We start from the raw sequence: 18660 nt of genomic DNA on the forward strand, positions 1-18660 counted from the left end.
AAAAATTAATCTTAGGCTCCGGATGCAAAGTTGGAAAACCATGTTTAATAATATTACACATGATATTTTTTAGAAATATATGTATGTATACTTCTTTCGACTTGAGAAATTTTTTTCACTTTACATAGAGTAAGAGTATTGCTTGGTCTTAAATAATTAAAGTTCTAAGAAAAATAATATTAAATCATCATGAGAGAATCCTCTTTTTATTTTACTTTTAAATGGAAATAGATTAGGTATTCGAATATCTCCAGACCCTAAATCCTTAGGCCCCAAATCCTTAAACAGTGTCCACGTGTTCTCAAAACCACTTACACATTGATCCATAAGGGAAGCATACCTCTTGAGCAATAACTCTTACTCTACAGCCATTTGAAATAGATGACGCTTAAAGAAAAATGGTATAAAAATGTCGGTACAGAACAGAACATGTTATAAAGACTACGTTTCTGGATAGAAGACAACTGAATTATTAGTCTTATAAAAAAAATGAAACAATAGTAGAGATTATATTTTATGTTTTTTCTAGTTGAGGCAGACCAATATATTTCCCGGACAAACCTGGGAAGATACTAGAGGCAGTGCAGTGGAGAGGGGGTTGCTTTGCTGCAGAATGCGGGCAAGCACAAACCATGTGTTTGTCGATCGTTTCACTAGGGATTTTAAGTCATTATTGTTTTATGGCAAATAACATTTTTTTCATTGTAACATATTAAAAGATAGAAAGAGAGAGAGGATTTCTGCAATTTTTTTGGAGTCAAAAGAGTGAGTGCTAGGGTGTTTTTATTTTAATACTGATTGGCTTAGTCGATGAGAATATATATTTGTGTATTAAGCAAAACACTTTTGAACAAATTTTCTTTTGTCACTGAACCAAACATAGATTATTTGGTAGTATATATAATTTCTCTTCATCCAAGAGAAGTTAAAGACATGCTCTGAAAAGTAAAGATCATTATTAGTTTTTGTCATAAAGAAGTATTTACATTTATTTAAGTCTTGAACTCTTTATAATGAAATTTCTCATTATTCGGGTTCAGATTTTGGTCCTATATAAATGGCATGAAAGTAGGCCGCATTTAAAATTGTTAATTTTAAACTTGCTATATGTATGGCCTTTTTCTAAGAACTTTGCAAATGTTAACTCATTTAAACCTCATAGCACCTCTGTGACATATATAACTAATATGCTGAGGAATATACTAATTTGTACTGTCAACCTATGAGGGACATACTAATATAATCAGGAGAAACTGAGGAACGGAGATGTTAATGTAATTTGCCCAGGGTCACCTAGCTGATGAGCGCGAGAACTGGGGTTCAAAAGCAGATGGACTATGCTGTTCTCAGTAAAAACATAATAGCAGATATGAATATTTATTCCAAGTAAGACCACTGCTGGTGGAACATCTTACAGCCTTATGGTAAATGAGGAATTCAGACTTTTGCTGTTAAGAATAGTCAATTAAAATCCATGCTTGAATTGATTCCGAAAATTAAATCTCTGAATTATTGATGCTATACAATTTCAGGTGGAGGTTATTATAAAATTCAATAGAGAAGGTAAATGCTTATTTATTCTTTAAAATAAATAAGCACGGATAATGTGATTTCTCACTACATTACATGTGACATTTGATTTTATTTAAATGATTTATTCCATAGTCTAGAATTTCACTGCATGTTTTGTAAATTTACTAAATATTCATTGAAAATGACTTCAGTAAGTTTCGAGTCAATATGTGAAGATACACTCTTGGCATGATTATAAGTTTAATTGTAAGAAAATACACATATAAAATAATGTTATAATGATATGTTCATGTGTTTCTACTACATATTTAAAATATAACATCCTCTCATCTATATAAAACTATGTTGTGTAAAATTGTTGTGATTCATCACACATTCAGATTTCACCCCAAATAGTTTTCTTTGTAGGTTTTGTAATGTCAGATTAATATCCTTTAGCTTTATTTTTTCTTCACATAAATTCTCAACAGAATTACGATCCTAAAGGAAAGATGAAATAGCAAAACACAAGTTTTGGCAAACACACCTGCTGGTAGGAAAATTGATTTAGGATTGTTTGGACACTCTCATTATATTGACTCACTAAATAGAGCTAATCAACTTCTCCATTTAATTTTGCAATAGAGACAAACCTGAAGTCAGTGTTATGCTGGGAGTTCAAATATCAATTCAATTTTTTTCATCATCTGTATCATTTTATGACTTCAATGAGAAATCTAATGTTCAGTTATCTAATAGGTATTTTTAAAGTATCCACTAGAGCCCAGATTGTTTACAAAAGTTTTTAAAATTCAAAGTAGATTTTCTTTCTTTCCTGGTTTTCAAAGACTCTGGTTGAATAAAGACATTTACGATTTACCAGAAAGAGTGTTACAATTTTTAACAAATATGCAAGTTGTATTTGTTTTAAACTTATCTGTTCTGTTTGTATCCTGATGATACTAAATCTTCTATATCTATTTGAGATCTCTGATATAACTCTAAAATTTTTATGGATTGTTTTAGTTATTTATTGTCCTCAATATTTTCTTAAACTTATCTATTGCTTTCTTACACATCAACTAAAGGAAACTATATCCTCATCAGACAGTGGAAAATCTGTTCCTTTGTAAAAGGAACAAAACCTGTTCCATTCTGTTCAGTACAATGTCCCCAGGAAGTAGTACAAAGGCTTATTTTGTAGATTATAAATGCTGTCTATACGTTGATGTCAAACGTTAAGGATATATCAACAACCCTTCTTCTTTTGTTCTTGAAGTCATCTAAAATCATCCTGACTCTGCTGATAATTTTATGCCCTAAACCAATAAGAATGTATACATATTCATCTTAATCTTTGTATGACCAGTTTCTAGTATGGCGCCTCTCATATAATAGACTCCCATAAATATTTGATGATGAATGATTGCCCTTTAAAGCAAAAAATGATTTAGTACCTTTATCAGGAATAATGTAAAGATTTCCATATTGGTGAAATATGGCAGAATGCAACACAGAATGCAACTGAGCTTTTTCAGTTTGTTTTTACAGATATTTCACAGCAAAAACAGAAACAATTCAAACTGTCACAATGAAGGTATAAAGGATAAAAAATACTTATCATGCAACGGATGTTAGATGATGCAAATGTAAAAATCCAGAAGGTGAACTTGAACTTCTTGCCTGAAACACAGAGATTTTAGAACTTATTAAGTCTTTTATATTAATACAAGGAATTAAGATGAAGTGAAATTTCCCCTTTATGTTAGTGCTTTAAAATATACCATAGATTTAAATTATGGTAGGGAAAAAAATCTCGGCTAAAGATGTAATTCAGATTTTACTTAATTTATTAATTGGATGGCTCTTTAAATACTGGATCAAGGGAATCGAGTATTGAGAGGATAGCATTTGTAGATGTTTCACTCTCTGGATTATAATTTCTAGTCTTCTGTCATTCTTGCGACACTTGCACAAACACTATGCTCATCCTAAAGACAGTCCTGGAAGGGAGACTAAAGCTGAGCCTTGGCATTTCAACTTCAAGTACATCTCCCATCAACTCTAAGATGTTGCTTTATGATATCTGCTTTCTTCCTACACTCGCATTAATTGCATTATAAACTTTACAATGGGACAGGAGTTACAATAAATTGTCACAAAACATGAGATTCTAAGCTCTCCTATATTTAGCACGAGGCTCAGAAGAGTGCAGGGACAGTAAATGCACAGGGGACGGGTTACTGCAAAGCAACCTCACTTGAAAAGGATCCCGGGATCGATACCAGGCTTATGAAATCGTTCGTGTCAAGCATCCCCTGGATGTGTTTTATTGCTTTTATTAGTGTGACTATTTAATACAAGAACGTATACTTCTTTGCTTTTACTTTTCAAAGCCTGCTTAGTATAGAAACCACGGCCACTCCACTCTGCTTTCTTCTTTGACTACATTCCACAAGAGAGGCGAACTTTCTAAATACTCATATTTCAAACAGATTCACTTTCTTTTGGGAAACTAAAAAGCACTCTGTGATCCATAGAAGTGGTTTAACTCAGGAGTTCATAAAGGTATCAGTAGCTAGCAGAAATGTTCTACCTGAATGTTTGAAAACCATTGTTTGAAATCCTATTGAAATCTTTTTACAAGGGATTTAAAATAATTTATAGATTAGAAAAACAGAGCTGGGCAGTTTCACTGTGCTGCTGTTTTCATTCGGCTGAATAATTGCTTAGCTATTGGTCTGCCTTGGTTATCTTATTCAGTGAAGGGATTTTCTCCCCTAAATCTAGTTTCTAATACTTAATACTTTGTTATATTGTGATATAATCATTAGTACATTGGACTTAATCTATATTAAAAAGTTGAAAATGATATTGGAGCTTCAAGTCTATTCAGCCTAATATGCTGATAAAAAATGTATGTTTTCTTTAGTTTATTTAGAAGAACAGGAGATAAAACCTCAGAGTCTTTGTCATCCACTGAAGAGGGGGACTCATTGATCAGCTACTTAATTGCCTTTGATTCTCTGAGTGACCACGTAATTGCCAAGCGAAGCCTGAGTAACAGTTGTTAGCAGCTGAGTGATTAATTAACTGTTCTATGGTCCCTAAGTTGCAAGAGCAAACTGACTTATATTATGAATTTAAATGCAGTTAAGATGCTTAAAGTATGTCTGTTCTCCTGTGTCACCAGCTGTTTTTTTTTTAATTTTATTACCTGATCAAGTAATAATTGATAGATAAATTAATGAGCTTACAGTATCCTTGAAAGTGAGTCAATGGATTAGATTTCAAATTAGCTAAAAAGAGCTTATGACTAATTTTGTTTAGGTCCTTAAACAAATTAAAACATTTTGAAAATGTTTTTATTTCTTTGAAATAACTGCATCCACGTATTAATGTCTCTTATGTGCGTGCATGCTTATATAAAGAGTAGTGTGTTACATGATATAAATATGTTATTTTTAATAGAGGTTGTTATTTAAATGTTTAAATGTCTCGAGGGGAAAGTCAGCTGCAAGTATCATTTTGGGGGGCTCAGTTTATTCACAATAGTATAAAAAATGAAGACTTTCTCTAAGAAAACTCCTTTCTTTACCTGCTCGTTAGGGGAGGGTATATTAACCTGAAGTCCGAAGACCAGAAATTTTGTTCTGCTATTTATAAGTTCTGTGTTTTTTGGGTGCATTCCCTAACTTCCCGGTGTTTTAGTCAGCTAACGGGAAAATATCCCAAGTGTTCAAATGGTGAGCTTGCATGGAACTGTGGGGTTTAAACTCAGGAGGGTCGCTGAAGATACAGACAAGGAGTGATTGCTAGCGACAGTCGAACAGGTTGGTTAGCTCAACTGGTTATTGTTACTGATAATGGTGAAGAAGAGAATTCACCAGTTAGCATTAGAACTGTAATGTGCCAGTATAAAGATACTTTCGTTGGGCTTATAAAGGGAAAGTCTTTAAAACGTAGGCTGACTTTGAGGACACTTTCTTATTCTGAGGTATTAAGTAGCTGGGACTGCAGTCTTTGGGACAATATTCATTTGACCCTGTGGACATAAGGTAATAAAACTCATTTACTCTTAGGCAAATAGTGATTTCTGTAAAGATTTACTTCAGATTTTATCCTGAAGTTACATTACTATAATAACAATGGCTGTTACAATTATATACTATTGAATTAGTTTCTATTCTGAGTATCAGTCTAAATTGGGGCTGGATTTTTAAAATCTGTGTGTCACTGTATTACAAAAACTGTCAGACATAGTACTGTCTTTTTATTCATAATACAAAGATGGAAATTCTAAATAAAACTTTGTCATTAAATTACTGCAATTACTTTTCTGATAATTTAATGTTGTTTATCATTTTATTCTGTGATGTTTTGAAATTAATTTGTTTAGATGGCGTTTTTTTGGCTCCTCCTTTCTTTAAAATTCTCTGAACTATCTCTAGGGGCTTTGTTTGCAACACAATCCTCAGTTTTATCCTAGGTTAATTGTGGAATTATTCAATATAAACTAACATGTCGTTACGAGACTACATTTAATTAATTTGCACAGTGAGTCTATGAATGTATTGTTGCCAGCAGTGAGGAGAAATACATAAAAGCTGGAACCTTTTTTCTTCCTTTCTCGCTTTCTCCATGGACACACTTCTCCTATAGCCTGGCCTATGCCATGGGACAGGGGGTTATTACCAGTGAGGAGCCCAAAATATGTACTCTGCTGTGTGCAATTTTAAAAACGTTATACTGAGGTAAGGATGATGATCCAGTCTACTTCAAATCAGTCTCAGAGTATTACTTTCCAGCAGGAAGATGGTGTTTGTTCCTTCAGTGCCTCAATTGCTCCCTGTTTGTAAATTATGAACCTTTGGCAATCCTGAGTTTCATTAACACCTAGGTTATTATTTAGTTCTCTGAAATTGCAGCTCGCCCATAAGACTCTCAGGAGTGAAAGTGTTGATGCAGCTTGGGCACTGGGAGAATTTGGCTGTCTTGAAATAATGAATAGTAGGATTTCTTTTTTTTTTTAATCATTCAGAATTTAATTTATAAAAAGTGTCTGTAATGCCATTGCTAATTTTGAGTCGAATATTTAAAATTTTTCATGGTATATGCATACTGTATGTAAAGTGGCCTGGCACGTGGTAAGCTCTCCATAAATATGGGATGTATGTTTATTTTAGTTTGTGTTTTTGTTGTCAGGTGAATGATTGAATGAAAGGCAAAAATCATCAGGTAGCAGCACGTTCCTGTAACTTTTAGTTTCTTAAAAGTCAGTACACACAGACTGTAGATGGAGGCCCTTAAGCCTAGATAATGGCAAGCGCCATTGGGTGCAAACACAGGCATGTGGTTGCCAAGGAAGGACAAGATGCGCCAACATCACCTAGGGCATATTGAGTGACTTTGTTGCTAGTACAGCTGGAGCCCTATTTTACTGCTGACTTTCTGGTAAAATCTCTCTGGAGCCAAGGGTAAAAAAAGCCCTTCAAATATTTTGGCCTCATTCCATCATAGCCACAGGTACTCTGCCAGCAAATATTTTTTTTTTTTTTGAGTTCTATAAAAGTCAGCTTCTACTAAATCATTATTTAATTCTTTCCTTAGAAGAGATCAGTAGTTTTGTCTAGGCAAGAGAGAGGTAGAATGGAGTGTAAGATCCCAGGATCGTGCTTATCTGATTTGGATGTTTTTTGAACATTTATTGTGTCTTGCCTCACATGGGGAAACTGATTGGGTCTCATTTTAACTCGAGTGACAGTGGAAGGACCGAAAACTCTCTAGAATTCATAGTGACCGTCTGTATTCTACAGACTTAACTACTATGCATCTGGACTGTGTCATTATTCAAATAGCAACCAAGAGTAGGAAATGCAGTGCTGGCTATTGAACATCAAACATGGATTCCTTTGCATCTGAACAGCAGAATTATTTTTGCGCCAGTTACAAGCCTTGCTTATGAATTATTTAAAAAATAAAATCTTGAGCTCTGAGGCGTTTTTGAAAAATCTTTTATTACTACCATCACATAAACATAGGAAAGAACAGATGTGTACTATCAAAGGTGAGGCTCTCTTTCATATTTTAAAAGAAACATAGTGCATTTGTTTCTAAATATAGCTCATTGAAACAATAAGAAAAAAATCGTCTTCAGGTAATTAAAGAAGTAAAAAATAAGAAAGGAATCATGTGAAAGTAGCAAAGAAAATATAAATAATCGAAGAGAGAATGAAACTATAGGAAAAAATGAGCCTGATGTTCATACACATGAAAGGCTGGAAAATAATAATAATAAAAAAATCCATTATTCTGTCATTTTACGAGGTAGATGTGGAGCATTTTTGCTTAGAGGAATGATATGGATAGGGTTAAACAAACAGATGACCTAAGTTCCTAGGCCATTCCACAACTAATATTTAATTTAAAATTAATTTTTGAAAGCAGAGAAACCTGCAGCTAGCCAGTTATTCACACATACTATTAACCTGTTTATCATTTTATGCTTTCTTGTGTTTGATAAGAAATTAATGTATAATATTTTTTCCTTAAAGAGGACTTTTAAGTCTACAGCCATGCCACCCTGAACAAGCCCGATCCCATCTGACCTCAGAAGCTAAGCAGGATAGGGCCTGGTTAGTATTTGGATGGGAGACCACCTAGGAAGACCAGGTGCTATAGGTGTAAAAAATGAAAAATAAAGGATTATAAACCGACGAGGTCCTTGCAATCTGTGAGGTCAACCAAGGGTTGCCTTGCCTAAAAAAGAAAAAAGAAAAAAGAAAAAAAAAATAAAGAGAGAGAAGAGAGAGAAAAGAAGAAAAGAAAAGAAAGAAAGAAAAGAAAAGAAAAGAAAGAAAGAAAAAAAGAAAAAGAAAGAAAGAAAGAAAGAAAGAAAGAAAGAAAGAAAGAAAGAAAAAGAAAGAAAGAAAGAAAGAAAGAAAGAGGACTTTGAAGCGAGTGATACCACTCATTCTTAAAATACACACTCAAACTTGGTCTAGTCTTTATACATGTATAAGGAGGGAATGTGCTGTGTTTTGAAAGAATTCTCAGGTAGAATTTTAAAACACTCTATTATAATTCAATAAAAAGAGAAATTTTGATATTTTTCATCATCTATTCCTAGTGAAAGAAGATTATATACCGAGAGAAATCAGCTAATTTATTTCAAATCATAAAAAAAATTTTACAGAAAACTACCTAAAGTGCTCTGCATATAAAATGTCATCAAAATCCTGTTATAACCCTGAGATTTCAGATGCACGGTTGTGAGCTGTGGGAACATGGATAGGGAACTGACTCCGTGGTCGGCGAGGGACAGGTGGGAAATGATGTTTTTGAAGAAGAGTGCTCTCGTAGTAGCAAGTTAGCACAGTCAACTTTCACCTCTGCCAAATGCGTGATTGGCTTAAGCTACTTATATTTTCAAATCTGTTAATTATTCACAGTTTTGGCAGAGCTGTTGCTTCACACAGTGCTGGTGGCTGTCGTCCACCTTTTTTTTTTTTTCTTTTTGATGAGTTCCATGAAAGGGAAATTTGAATTTTTTTTTCCTTCTGAAGCTTTTAATGATACCACCATAGTTTTTCTGAATTTGAAACAATTTCACAGTTTTATTATGGAATGGGTGCTAACCTCCCAGTATAATTCTGTGGTTTTAAAATGTTACACCAAAACTGGCTCAGGGAAATAGCTACAAATGGAGGATTTGATGAGTTCCAAAAGAGAAAAGGGAACAGAAAAAAGGAACAGTAGATTTTTGTGGTTGCAAGACTTATGGTTCAGGGTACCCCTTGGGATTGAGTGCTGCTCAAAGACAGGAAGTATCCATTCATAAGTCTTGGTCTTTTTCTACTGTATTTGGTATCAAAATTTAAATGAATTCAGGGCTGAATGCCAGCATCAATCAGTTCCACATGTCTGATCAAACCTCCATTCTTGCCTACATAGTCCTTTCGAAAGAAAAAAAAAAGCATACTTTAGTAGAGGGATGCTAGAACTATTTCAGGAAACACCTCAATCTAGCATTTCTGGCTAGTGGAGAGAAGTCATAAAATTTATTCCATGCTATATCATGAATATAGTTGCAGGAATTTATAGGTCCCAATAAGTTATATGTCCTTTAATACTACACAATTAATCCAAAAGTATTGCCATTGTTTGAAACAAGTTGAGGATACTTCTTCCATAATTTTCTACAGAAAAAGAATTTATGAGCTATAAAATTAATATATATAAATTAGTTTAGTTTTTTAGTTAGACTATTTTATAGCATGTTCGTTACCCAACAGATTATCTGTTATTCATTAAGTGCAGATCTGATTTTTTTTACAGAGCTAATTACGAAAATATTCAAACACACAGCAAAATTGAAAGATTTTAAAATAAAGCTAGATTGCACCGTGGCAGTTTGCTATACTTGCGCTAATACATAGCTGATTGGCTTTTTGCAAGCATCTCCAAATCTAATTCGCACTAAAGATGAGGTGTTCCCACCAACATGCACATGCACACACACACACAGGCACATGCATATAAACAAAGGTAGGTAATTTCGAAATAGGAGTTTTAAGATAAAGGTTTGACCCATTAGAATATTATCAAGATAATTTTAGTAATTTAAAAAGGACTAGTTAATATCTATGGTTAAGTTCTGGTATATTTGCTTCAAAATGAGTCATAATATTTTAAAGTCACATCTCATTTATGCTTCAGCCATATGACAACTTTACCATAGGATTAGATCTAGACTAGATCTAGATATGAATAAGCACCTGGAAGTAAATTTAAAGCTACATAATAAAAACTGGGTATATGGACTTAAAAATCAGTAAAGATGAATTTATTCATACCTGGTATGTGATAATTTTGACTCCCCATACTCTTCCGTAACATTAAAAATGCAACTAGTTCTTATAAGGAAGTAAATTATTTTAGTTGTTCTTCCCTTGTTAACATTATGATTAATACATAAAGGTGATATCTGACGGAAGCAGAACATTATCTTAAAAATGCTAAAGTTTCCTCTGGCTTTAATATTCTTTGATTCAATAAACTCTAAAATGTCTTTATGATTTTAGCATCAAGTATTTGTATTTGAAGGACTAATGTAAATGTGAATGATCGAAAATGATGTTTGTTTGACGAACTCTAGATCCTTGGCAGATACTACAAATCTTGGATGTGTTGGGCTCCTAACCCTTTACCGTTGGTGACCCTTTACCATTGGATGTGTTGGGCTCCTAACCCTTTACCATTGGTGATCAGAATCCTTTAATATTTGGATATGATTTGGATTTTATTGGAAATCTCTTTGGCTGTAGTACAAGTGTTCCCGTGTGAAGGGAGCACACCATGTAGAAATGAAAACTTGAAAGAATTTTCCTCAGTGGCATTTGATCTGAGAGTGTGTTAAGGAATTCTACAGCCACGATGAAGCAAGAAAAACTTAAGTAAATAGCTCTGAAGGATTATAAATAGATTAAGAGAAAATTTTAGAATTGTAAACAGAAGAGACCCTACAGGCGCTCTTCACTTCAATCCCTTCATTTTACATATAAGGTGATGGTGGATCACTCAGTAAGGTCAACAGTCAGTGTGGATTTCATCGACTTGCCAAAGTTCACTCAAGTATTAAAGAGCAGAACCCAGACAAGAACACAAGACTCTTCTCTTCCACACCTATTGTTTTTCTACATTTTCAAATATTCTTAAAATAGAGTTTTTGACTGTTATTTATAGCTAAAGACACTGGGCCACAGAGATTAAGTAACTTGCTCAAGTTTAGACAGTGAGTGGCTGAGGTAGGCTTCTATTCAGACTGGTTGGTTCTAGAGTCCACATTTCTAATCACAAGTAGAATTGCTGTGAGTAAGTGAGTGAGTGAGTGGGTGAGTGAGTGAATATGCTTGGAGGCAGAAAAGAACTATGTGACTCACTGGAGCTGGGGAAAGACATAAGAGATTGATATTAAATAATGAGTACGCATTTAAGGTAAGAAAGGATAAAAAGCATCCTAGGTACACAACACAGACTCCTGGAAGTGCCTGGTGAGTCCGGGAACACTGAGGTCTCTGAAGTGAGAGTGGAGCCGGGGAGCAGCTCAGTTTGGTTCGGATGGTGAGGGCAAACTATGTCATATTATACAGTTGGAAATCAACCCAGCAAACAGGAAGAAAGGGAGGAAAATAACATATATTTAATACTTACTAGATGCTAGGTGCTTTACTACTTCACACCACACACACACACACACACACACACACACACACACTTTCACAGGCACTCTGTCCCTCTTACAAGACCCTCCAGGAGGATGGCCAAAGGTGTCACTGGCAGCAAGTGACTGGAGCACAGGACTGTGACCAGTTCCATCTGATGCTAAAACTTGTTTTGGTCTAACGAGGGGCCAATGGAAGTTTTGAAGCAAGGCTATGGCCTGATCACATAACTTTAATTTTCAACAATTGCAGCAGAGTCAGGGAGGGTGGGCCACTGATGGGGACGTAGGGGTCAAGGAGATAGCAAAGGCCATCTCAGACCAGTGGCAGCAAAAGCCTTTACTGAGGCAGTGGCGGTGAGGCTCTAAAGGCAGTTCTGATTTGAGAGTCTTTCCGAACTACCTTCAGACTTTGCAGTCAAAGAATGCTCTGTTCACGCTATGCTAACATGGCGCTCCTGACTTAGCAGCAGTGGATAATTAGGTCTAGTGCACTTCGGCAATGGGCCAGGCATGATTTGGATCCCTAGGTGAGCAGATTTTGGTCATGTTGACAATTGTACACTCAAAAGGTTTTGTTTACTTAACTAATGATTAGTACCTTTTGCACAGAATATTAGCACACTATTAATGTTTGTTGAGCTTGACAAAAGGCCCACTGCTGGGGGATTTGGAGGTTTCTGCTATACCTAACCTGAGAGGCCTCGAACCTCAGTTGCTGCTCATGGTCTAAGATGGCAGAGGACCTCCAAATTTTTTGTACTAGGAGGAATCTGATCTTCTCAGGGTCCAGTTATAACTAAATTATTTTTCACACGTGAATTTCTGTTAAAGGACGTTACAATTATTATAATGTTATTGGTTTATTTTGTCTTTTCCCTTTAAAGCGTAAAAATCAAGTGAGTAAATCAGAATAAAGTATTTATTATAAAGCATTTATTCAAAAAATGTGTTGTTTCCTTTTTGAGAATATAATTTTTTAAAAATGTGCTTGAATTGGCTTTCCTCTGTCTGAAACGTAAAGGCAAATACATAAAGGCATTATTAGTTATTGCTAAATATTTTTTCTGAAGTTAAAAAAACAAAGCCTTTTCAGCAATTTACAGAAATGTTTTAGATTCTTTAATTTTTAGCCTAAAGGGAAAATTAGTGGGATGCCAGAATGAGGTAGTTAGGGTAATGATGAGAGAGAAATGAGAAAAAATGGACAATGGAAGGACATTACCCTGTTAGAAGGATAATGAGAGGGAACAAGAAATAAGGAAAGGAGGGAGCATTAATGAAAATGAGCAAGGAAATGTATTGTGTATAGGAAAATAATGAGAACATAAACAAAAACCCTAAAGTCCTTGCTGCTTCAGCTGTGTGTTTACTCTTCACCGTACAGGGAAGTATAGGACACTATTGAATAGCAAGCAACCCAAAGCAACTGTGGTAAAGAAAAAAGAAAGAAAGAAAAAAAAAAAAAGTATAACTGTAGTTCTTTCTATGACAATCTTTTTGATTCATTAGAAGACAGTTTGGAAAATATTTGATAATTGTTGCTTTCAGTCATAACAGGTATGCGAACAATACACTTTCCATTCATATCAAATCCGTTTGATTAGGGTTGGTTGAGTTTGACATTCTTTGCTTAATCAAGCTTGCCCAGACTTTTTTAGATACGTCCCGCTAATGAATGATTGATGTGAATTGACATAATGTAGGATTACCACAGCGCATTTCTTGAGTGACTTCAGTGTATTTTGGGAATATTGTTTTAATTCGAAAGCAGGACGGGAAGGTTAGAGGTCAGTTAGCCCAACTGTCATTTCATAGATGAAGAAAATAAAATCCTAGAGAAACTAAGCGCCTTTGCCTCAGGCCCAACGCTGTTTAGGAGCAGCCTAGGAATAATTCGCATTCCCCCAGTCCAGCGAGATTTCATTACACCACCCTGCTCTAGGATCTCAGCACATTAGTGGAGAAATACACGAAAGTTCAGAAAAGACGTTTTCCACTTGGCCGCTGTTTTGCGAGTTAACTTGTTATTGGCTTCAAAATGTAGCAAACCCAAGAGAAAATAAGGAAAACATTTTTTTAAGAAATCAAAAATGCTCATGAAGGAAGAGATGTGTGATGTGGGAGAATTAGTACCAGCCTAAGAGCCAAGAGCCCTGTCTCGAGGGACCCTGCTGATTAGTGAGCTTGGGTACATAGCGAAAACCTTCACTTTTCTTCAGGTGACAAGAGGCAGAAGCTGATTCTGATGAAGCAAAAGTTTTTTCCAGCTTTAAAATTCTAATGCAATATTGTGGGTGCTAAAGATAATCTTAACTTTTAGGGACACTTGTGGCTTATGCCTTATCACAATGAGGGAACATAAGAGTACAATCTCTCTGAAATAGCTATTGTTAAAAAATGATACTATGGGCTGAAAATCTCAGATGAAATGTGAGAAAAATGTTGATAATTCAGCCCTGCAAAAGGGAGGAGATAGACAAGCAAAGAACAAATTTTCGATTGTAAGAAACAAAGCAAAGCAAAACAAAAATTAACCTGTTGTTGCCATTTAATTATCATCTACCTCCTTGGTCTTATATTGACAGTTATCTGACTTTTAAGAAATTTTAGAAAATTCCCACTTCAACTTTGTGTTCAGACAGCTATAGATTGTGAAATGAGCTTAAACAGTTCTTTCTTTAGAGCAAAATAGGTTAACCATTATGCCAGAATGAAATTAAATATTTTAAAGGCTTTTGTTAAAATAAATTGCCTGATTTTGCCATTATAACTATAGTATATGTTTAAAGCAGATACATATTAAAATACCAGGCCATTCATATTGGATACCTATTTTGGTATTTAATTGCTATCGCTGTAAAAAAATTCTCCCAAAGAGAAGTCTTACATCTCAAAAGTCATAGACCATTAGGCACTCTCTAAAAGTGTCCTAGAGCCCTCATATTTTATGATTGTCCTGTGCATTGTTACTATTTCATGGTACTTTTTCAACATCAAGACAGATTAGATGAACATATGCATTTGATGTGTCTTCAGAATCTTAAGAAAGGATAAGTGGTATTTTCTTCTCAAAAAAGAAAAACATAATGGAAAATTCCTAACAAAGAGCATGAAGCGTTTTTAGAGCCAAAGAGGGAGAAAGATAACTTAATTTTCTTTTATTGTTTTAAACATAGAATTATGAGTACAATAACATAAGCTATAATAATTCATAGGAAAAAAGTGAGAGTAAGTAGACTGACAGTCTGAGTCTACGAAGAACTTTACCAAGAAGCAAAAACTGGGAAGGGCAGTATTTTTGAATCAATTAGAAATGGATAAAATAAGAAATACTATACATTCATGAAAAATAGAAAAAAGAATATGTAAATATTCAATCATGTGTGAGAAAACACATATTGATATAATCCAACAGAGAGGGCCAAGATGCAGGAGGAAAAGTAAACAGGATAAGAAAATGTTGCAACTCCTGGAAGTGTTTGTTCCCTGTTCAACACAAAGTTTATCTGTGGTCATAAAACCCCACTGTAGGAAAGTTCTGGAAGATGAGAAATGCCTGGCTGAGTTCTGCACGGCCTAACCTCTTGACCTGTATCATAGGTTACGTAGGGATTGCCAGATATTTTTCTAGAAGGAATATTGTTTGAGAGACTTCTTTATAAAAATTAAAAATACATGAAGACTCAGAAAGGACACACAAAGGGCCCATGTTTCTGAAGGGATAGAAATATGACCCAGGCAAAAGTAAAGCAGTCAGTTTAATGGACTTGATAGGACAAATAACATTAAACATCTTCAGTGATACATACACATACACATACACACACACACACACACCAGCTTTATAAAAAATAATTTATACCTATTTTAATACTAGTAATGAAAAAAGGAAATAAAGAAATTTTATCCTATAAATACCGATAGCCAGTATAGAAAAAGAAGAGTGAATTACCTAATACATCTGAATATAAGTTAGTTTTATTGAACAATTCATAATATTTTCATCAATAATTTAGGCAAGCATTTCATTATTACACACAGATAAAATGCCGGGTAGAGGGTTTGACCGTGAGATGTTTTTTAGATTTCCAAGAATTGTACTCTCCAGCAAAACCAACCTGTCCCTGAAACTATTAAAAATTCAAATGACAATTTTCTGTAATGTGCAGGATGAGGCACGATGGAGATAAAGTACCACAGTCCTGAGCAGGATGAGGCCCTGTGCCTGAGGAAAGGCCTAACTCTGTAGGCTTCTCCTGCTTCTGGAAACGCAGCCTTGTCCACCTTTGGCAAATGATGTAATTTCCAAGAGGGATTGGCTATTTCTGGACCTGATGCTTTTAGGTAATGCGTTTCTTTTCCCATACCACATTTTTTTCACATAATTCTCTTGTTCTCTAAGAATACTTCTTCCTGGAAGCTTTCCTAATACCTTTCTTCCACCACCTCTGTTTGACTTGCATTTTTTTTTTTCCCCTTAGTTTCTGGAGCATTCTGAGCAGGACTGCTGTGGGTTATGGTAAAGGGCAAAGACTAGAGCTCATGCCTGGGCCAGAAGGCCAGTTTGATTTCTCACTAGTGCCCTAGGGGAGTTGCGTTACTGAGTTTCTACCTCTCTGGGCCATTTCTTCTTCCATAAAATGAGGACACTACTGATAGCATCCTGGGGTGGCGATAACGCGGAAATGAGTTCACGTATGTAAAGCAGTTAGGACAACTTTGCTGGCTGAAACAGTCAACCCTGCATGTGTGCATTGTCATCGGCGTCCTGATTTGCATCATCATTATTTCATCATCGTTATTGTTATGATTACTTGTCACTCACACAATGCTATGTCACTGATCTCAGGAAGGAAATCTCCTGCAATGCCATTTTAGGCTTTGTGTCCTCGGGATCAAGCACACTAGGCACATAATGTTTTTCATTAAATGCATTGTCATGTAAGTGAATAAATGATAGAAAAGAGAGTGGCTATCAGCTCTGAGAGATTATACGTCAGCAATAGAATGCCTGGCTTTTGTTTGTTTGCTTAAGCAAATAAAATATAGGAATAGAAGTTAGATATAATCTGGGAATGACTGTTTTACAGTAGTCATTGTAACTTATTAAGTTTTTGGTTCTAAGTTTCTACTATACATACACTTACCTTTCTTAACAATGGAAATCCATTTTTTTTTATTAAATTAAGTATATGGGCTTATATTTTTATGGACAGTGCTAACTTGTTAGTTTTCACAGAGGACAGAACAAGAAGAAATAGGCTTAGAGAGAAATGGACAACAAGTGGAGAATGTTTAATGAATGTTTAGAGGTGCGTGCTAGAAGGATACACACAAAAATGTCCACAATGGTCGCCTGTCCAGGAGGTCTGGGCTGGGAGCATGTGTTTTTTACTGTCTATCTTTTAGTACTATTTGACAGGTTTAACATATTCATCGGATACTTTTTCAATTAAAATCTATTTACACAATTATTTAAATTATTCTGTACTAGAGTAGGCTAATGAAGAACACTGCAGCCTTCAAAGAAAGGATATTTATGACAGGCTGGGTGATTGGAGGGTACAGCTGGTTGAGAGGGCCAGCTCACAATCTCCCTTCTGTCTGCTGTCATTTGTCCTCATTGGACCACCTCTTGGGCCTCCACTCACTCACCTTCTTCTCTTCTCTCTTCCCTTCCACTTACTGATTGTGAGACTTTGAGCTGGTTCTTAACTTCTTTGTGTCAAAAGTTGCTCATCTATAAAATGGAAAATATAATTGTTACTACCTCGTAGACTTGTGCGAATAAAATGAGTTCACGTTTGGAAGCCCATGGAACAATAGCACATAATGAGTGGATATATGGATTTGTCGTTATAGCTGTTATCACCTTTTCTTTCCTGCTCTAAAAAATACTCATGCAGAAGGTGTTGATGGTGAAATGGGACAGGGAAAGTGGGATGGAGAAATTCATCTTTAGATGTGCTTAGGTGGAGGTGCAGAGAACTCTTCGGTTTTCTCTACCCTCCACACTCAACAGTGGGCCTGTTTTCTTAGATGATAGTGACCAAGCAGTGGACAGAACCAAGGCCATTTGCTTTCGTTTTTAAGGGGATGGGAGGCTATGTAAAGTGTCGGTTTCCTTTCTCAGACATTTTAAGCATTCTGTGTTGCTCATTGTTGGGTCTGGAGGATGGGGGTAAGAAAAAGCACTTACATGATGCCATACACACCTGCTGACCTGTGACTGGATGCATAACCTCATTGCTTTGCTCCCCCATCAGAGTTTGCTTCTTGGCAGCAGTTTGTGTAGTTACTATAGTAGAGATTACTTAAAATAGGACTGGTATAGATTTCAATCTTATCTGGTAACAGTTAACTTATTAATGATCATTTTGGCCTGTTGGCAGCCGTTCTGTCTTTAAACTGTGAGACAGATACAATCTCTCAAGCTGCGAGGGATAAGTAATTGAATGGGAAACCATGAAGAACTCTTGGGTGTCACGGAAAGCGTTTTCAAGAATTTGGCCTCTGTCAGTCAGACTGGGAGAAGACTGGACGGTCCCTTTGTAGATGGTACGTGTGCAAGTCAAAATCTTGGCTACTTTGAGATTCTTATTTTGGTACGTTTTCTTGCAGTATGCTTCCCTGAGGATTCTAAGGACTTTTAATCTGAAAGGTCAGAGCAGCTAAGAACTTACTATAGAAATCTATGTTGAGGTGGCCTAATCTGCTGAGATCATAGGAGCAGCCTCACCCAGTTTGCCTTGCTACTAGAAAATACATCCTATAGAATATATATTTTAAGAGGCTAGACAGTCTGCTTTATTTTGAACACAATCTTTACATGTATCTCAGGCTCAGCCTTAAATGGTTTTCTTCCTCTGATGTGGTAGAGAAACTGGACATGTAATTATGACTTGCCCCATATCTGTAATACC

The 18660-nt window shown here is 35.4% G+C and overlaps 1 protein-coding gene and 1 pseudogene across 1 annotated transcript in view; both read left to right on the forward strand.

Annotated features, from left to right (window-relative positions):
• Nucleotides 1–18660, forward strand: part of TOX (thymocyte selection associated high mobility group box) — a 279011-nt gene that overhangs the window by 57623 nt on the left and 202728 nt on the right. The gene's annotated exons all lie outside the window — the stretch shown is intronic.
• Nucleotides 8078–8196, forward strand: LOC120607462 (uncharacterized; annotated as a pseudogene).

The sequence above is a fragment of the Pteropus medius genome, unplaced genomic scaffold (genome assembly GCF_902729225.1).
Source record: "Pteropus medius unplaced genomic scaffold, Ma_sr-lr_union100, whole genome shotgun sequence".
Lineage (NCBI taxonomy): Eukaryota > Metazoa > Chordata > Mammalia > Chiroptera > Pteropodidae > Pteropus > Pteropus medius.